This window comes from Marmota monax, unplaced genomic scaffold (assembly GCF_021218885.2).
Source record: "Marmota monax isolate L192 unplaced genomic scaffold, Marmota_monax_Labrador192_F-V1.1 WCK01_AAM20220418_F8-fsc01465, whole genome shotgun sequence".
Lineage (NCBI taxonomy): Eukaryota > Metazoa > Chordata > Mammalia > Rodentia > Sciuridae > Marmota > Marmota monax.
Genome location: NW_026694630.1, coordinates 29,085 through 34,889, shown reverse-complemented (window position 1 = coordinate 34,889; position 5,805 = coordinate 29,085). Strand labels below are relative to the sequence as shown.

Here is a 5,805-nt window from a genome sequence, read left to right as displayed (position 1 = left end):
TTTTTTGAGAATTTTATCTCTATTGTTTAATTGTTCTTCCAGCACCACCATGATATATTCCAAACAAATATAAGGTTTCTTTTAAAAATGTTGGGAAACAGTATCAAAAGATCTATTAAAATCATGCCATTAGTTATGGATTTGATATGTTCTCCTTAATTATCCAGAAAAAAATTATTAATAATATTTGCAGTGAGACATACTAAAAACAAGAAACAAAATAATCTAGACTAGCTTAAACACTGAACTAACACCATAGGGATGATTATTTTGAAAATTCTTTAGTGATAGTGTTTCCCAAAATTAAATATTAGAGAAGTAGATGGGAGGCATTCTAAAGAGGGTGATTTCAGTAGAAAATGACCTGGAGTGTTTGGTTAAGCTAAAACTAATAGGAACCAGTCATGCAAAAAAAAAAAAAAGTTATTATTTCCTAGATATAATACCCCCTACTCTCTCAGTGTTGCCAGGCCACATAAAAACACAGCCACTCCAGGGACTAGTCTTTGGAAAGTATTGATAAGCTGGAGCATCCCTGGGGGTGAAGCAAAGAAGGCTGAGGCCCGTGTGAGATTATTACACAGACAACAGTGAACAAACTCAAGGGCTGCAGGGAGAAGATGCTGAGTGAAGAAATCTGCTACCCAATGAAATGCAAAGCAGAAAACCGACACCTGCTCCATGGTGCAGGATGCTGACTTCCTCACCACATAAGGAAATCCATGTAGGGCGCCTAGAAACAGCCACTGGGAACCAACAGAAGAGCCTTAGAAAGCTTGGTACGGAGTTTTTTGGGGAGGGGGGGAGAATGATACTATTTATTGTATTTATTGTAAAACCAAACCACTAGGAAAATATATCATGGCCTTGACAGAGCACACAGACAGGCTATATCATCATTTCAAGTAATAAATTGATTAAAAGACAACGAGCTCCTTATCCAGAAGATAAGGTACCAGGCTGGGGCAGGAACATTGCACAGTGCAAAGGCCCCAGGCAAAAATGGTGTTTGATAAAGGGTTCTGTGTGGGGTGCCCTTCATTTGCTCTCAGAGGGAGGGTATGTGTTGGAGCTTGTCCTAGCCCAAGCTGTTTACTTTGTAACCTTCCTGTTGCCGAGATATTATCTTAATAAGGCTCTGTTCATTCAGGGAACTAAGTTAGCAATGCTGGATTTAGGCTTCTGTTCCATGAAAACAAGTGTTTTTTTTTTTTTTTTCTCTTCCAAGGACAGTACTTTACAACTCTCTTAGCTAGTGAACTGTCACTATTTTACTGTTTATTTCCAGATACTGGTATATGTATCACAATCGAAATTCCTTTCTCTTCAAAGGAGAAAGATTATCCTGTCACTTTGCTGCAGAAAGCCTCAGGGCTCGTATGTTGGTGGAGGAAGCCCTGCTTTCCACACTTAATGTGACACTGCCTCTCATGTTTTTGCAGTGATCTCCCAGCTGAGAGATGCAATAAGAATTTCAAGAAATCCGTGTCTTTTTTTTTTTCAATTTTTTTAGCTGTAGATGGACACAATATCTTTATTTTTATTGATTGATTTTTATGTGGTGCTGAGGATAGAACTCAGTGCCTCATGCATGCGAAGCAAGCACTCTAACCCTGAGCTACAACCCAGCCACAAGAAATCCATATCTTGATGGCTATAAAGAATATACACAAGGAAGCTTTCCAAGTTCTTATTCAAACTACTTCCCTCTCAAATTCACTTCTTCAATCCACTTCATGCCTTGTATATAAAAAACAAAACAAAGACCTGGAAACCTCTTCCCCCTTCAGGATTAGTGATCTCCTGGATGTTGTTTACAGTCTATGGAATATGGTATGACGATACCTCGGGTATACAGGAGGTTGGCAACCAGCAGAAACTCCTCTCCTCCAACTCCACAGGTCCCTGGCAGGCTGGAGGAGCCCGCCCCATCCTGGAAGAGCCCGCCATCCTGTAGGTGCCTATGTTGTAGGAATTGTACCTTGGAGAGCTCTGGCTTGGTACAAGGGAGTTCCCTGCTGTCAGGACAACCACTGGCCACGTGAAATTTAGGCTCTAAAAGACTCTGCTGTTCTTTACTCAAATTTTAGCACTATTTTTTATTCCATTTCACTTTCTTGGATCAAAACATAAAGGAACCAGTGTCTAGAGTAATATATGCCTTAAACTTGCTGCCATCCTTGGTTTCTTCATTCATAAACTTTGCTTCAAAGACTAAAATTCCCATTCCTCTTTTAAAATAGATTCCTGCTCTCAGCCCCAGTGGCCACTGGCAAGGACTTTTATTTCCCAATGGATGAGAGAGACTCTTTCATCTTCTTGGTCATAGTTGGGATGAGGTGCAAGTGGTCATCCACACACTTGGTCATACAACTGTCCAGCAGCCACTTCACCTAAAGCTCATTACTCCCAGCATCTATTGAATCTTTGGCTGTGTTGTTGCGATGCATGGTACAGGGGGTCAGGCGGTCCTGGAATTCTCGAGCTCAGTGGTCACCAAGGCCTGGGCTTGGGCCGGAGGTGCATGGCAGGACTCAGTGCCCTGGAGCCGTGCTGTGACGTAGCCTGGCTGTCCTCACAGCAGCAGGAACGTGAGGCCCTGCCTCTCGCGGATGTTCTCCGTCTCCACACTCTTCCCCACAGAGTCCGCTGCCTCCTGCACCTGGAGCTGCTGGACCTCTGCCATGGCGACCCCGCGCTGCGCCACGGTGGCGCCCCCATGGACTCTGCGCATGCTCCCAGCTTGATGCTTTTAACTGGGAAGCTTGCTGCTTTCAACCAAGGATAGGAGAGAGTAGGCAGCGAGGGCCCCCGTCCTCTCCTGCCTACGGGTTTATCATTCTCACTGCAGTCTAACAGTAGGCCAGTGATCATAGCAGGACAAAAAAGAGGGACTTCCATTCGGGATTCCAGAGCCACATTTTAAAATTTGCCACCTTCCCCCCCCCTCCCCCCCGCTAGTATTTCCTCTAGGGATCCGCTCCTGCGTTCATCCCAAGGGTTTCATTGATTCCGACCCCAGACAGGCCTGGCTTGGCGCACATGGGACTGGGTACCGAGAGGCTAAGCTGGCAGGGCCCAGGAGAGGGGAGAAAGGAGGGGGCTGGGAGACAGTGCGCAGCGGCCTTGCCCTCCCCCAGCCCACGACTGGGGGCCTGAGGGTGAGCAGCGAGATGCTGAGTGGGGAAGAGGGCGCCCCGCAGCCCCCGGTTACCCGACACGGAGGACATCTGTGTGCGGCTACGGATTCTGCTTTCTGGTCCCAGTGGCATTTCCTTAGAATAAATAGGAGTATGAAGAGCAGTTTTTGTTGGAAGGGTTAGTTTTACAGCAACAGTGAGGGAAACCATTTAGAATTAAGAGTGTATTTCTGAAGCCGAAGTCTTGCTTGTCCCTTTCTCCATCCACCTACCACCTGTGCAACAACCTCGGGGCTCTAGAAGCCAGTCACGAGCCAAGGATCCTTGTATGCTGTGCTGTCCGGCTGCTGGAGCTAGTGAAATGCAGGCTGCCTGGATGTTGGGCTAAACTCCTAGCGCTGTCCACCAGGGGCTGCAACCTCAGAGCCTCTCACGGAAGTCCTACCCCAGTTCTCCACAGGCCACATCCGTGGTCAGCGCGGGGCCAAGCAGCGTGCCCTGCTCCCCTGGCCCATAGGCACCCTGCCCTCCACTCACACCCCAGAAGCCTACTGTGCTATTATTTCCTTGCTGAAGGTGTCACATGAATTTGTTTGCAGTTCTTAATGTGGTCTTCCATGTGTGGTCAACGTTTTTATTTTTAGAATAACTGGAATTTCTTGCTTTGAAACTGATAGCATCAGAAGATTCAACAGGTGAAAGCAATATTTGTCTGAGTATGAGCAACTTAGTAACAAATATTTTAAATATGCATTTATGCTTCCATTTTGGATAAAATCAAATCTCTAATAAAAAATATGGAGGACTCTCCCTCATCTCCACACCTCTGTGTTACTTTCTAAAATTAAAGGTAGCTCTGGTGCACTTCATACTTCAACCTCAAAGCCCACCGCGGGGCACATCTGGTGAGAGTGCCCTTGGCCTATGTGGAATAGGAAGCTTCCATCTCTAAGGACCCTGGGATTGCACTGGTCTCTCTGCCCAGTCCAGCGTTATTTCCCGCCTCCAGGTCAGCTTATCAGCCCCCTTACTGCTCCTTGCCATGCCATGAAACATGGCCCCAGGTGCCAGGATTAGGATGTGGTCACCAGGACAAGTCTTAAGAACTATCAGAATGCATGGGGTTTCCAGAGGTGTTCTCGCCTTCAGAGCAGAACCCCCTAATGTCTACCTGTAGAGATGCTGAGAAGTGTGGGGTCCTGACTTGGAAGGAGGGAGGGTCATGGGATCCACTTTCAGCCACCAGCCGCACAAACCCCCTTGTGGCCACCTCAGCTCTAGCCTCTCTGGGCTCAGGTTGATGTGGAGGCTCTGCCCCATGCATCCTCGCATCTCTCTGTCTTTCAGAAATTTGGGTGAATCCCTTGTCATTGATGCCTGGTTTTCGTTGTCTCTGTGTTGTAAGAGCTTCTGCCTCACTACTATTAACTTAGTCCTGCTTCTGGAAGCAGAGGAGCTGACCCTGCTCTCCCCAACCTCCACCTAACTGTGAAGAAATGATTAATACCTACAAACAGGGCCATACCTCTCTGTCTATATTCACACACAACCGTTGTGGATGTCCCCAATTTTGAAATAATTTTCTTATGAATTTCTAGTTGGAATTGCTTCAAAATAAACAGTTGACCTAAAAAATGAAAATGACAGCAGTTTAGGCTCTCAGAGCTCAGCTCAGGGGCCAGGTAGAGGCAGAAGAACATGTTGCACTGTGTGGTCCTTGCTTGCCCCCAGGGAGCCAGGGTGCTCCTGCTGCTCCCTCCTGAGCGAGGCCCTGCTGGGGCTTTGCAGACACTCAGGAGAAGACCCTCGCTGCACCCCAGGCCAGCAGCAGCCTGAGGTGGGGTCTGCAGAGCCTGACCCCAGCCCAGTGAACTGTCTCTCCACAGTAAGCTCCCTCTCTGTCCGAGCCTGCCCCCTTGACCCATCCTGAGCACCATCCCAAGAACAGAGGAGGGGAGAGTGGCCCCACTTTAACTCTGTGCTGTGGGGCGCCATAATGTTCTGTGACTAGACAGACTCCAGATGAAGGAGGCAAGGCAGGCAGTGGCTGTGGCAGAGATGACAGGAAGTGTGGCCTCGCACACCAGTAAGTTGACAAGAAACAAGTTCTGTTTCGTGGTTTGAGACGGTCGTGGGAGACGGGCTGATATCACCTGTAGACCACAGACTTCCTGAGACATGTTGAGACGCCCATGAACAAAACCCACATAACGTGTAACAAAGGGGTAAATAGAAGGTGTGGAAGTACAAGAGGAAAATGGCGGAAGCCTTCTGCAGCCTCAGGAGGAAGCCTGTGGTGTGGGAGCTGCAGTTGCTCCACGGCTTCGCGTCCTGTCCCACCTCTGCTCCCTCCGTGGTGTCCAGGGCTAGGTACGAAGCCAGGGGCTGTGAGAGGACATGCTGTGGTCTGGGTGGGGTGCAAAGGTACTTGGCCCACCAGGAGGAAGGGGCTGAGGACCATGTCTTCCAGCTCAACCTGCCTCCTTGGGTATTTTATGCTAAGTGGGGGCAGGGGGCCGGGGAGGGGGTAGGGACAAAGCTGACTTAGTGACCTGCCATGGCCTCCAAATCAGCATTTCTGTGATGACCCCTTGGGGTCAAAACCCCAGGACTACAGAGCTGTTTCTAACACTGCTCTCCCGACAGTGTTCTTGTCTCTCCCTGG

General features: G+C 48.4%; 1 pseudogene; it reads right to left on the bottom strand.

The window, feature by feature from the left end:
• Nucleotides 1-2,110: 2,110 nt before the first annotated feature.
• LOC124078171 (protein FAM136A-like) lies at nucleotides 2,111-2,686 on the bottom strand (annotated as a pseudogene).
• Between the last annotated feature and the right edge of the window lie 3,119 nt (nucleotides 2,687-5,805).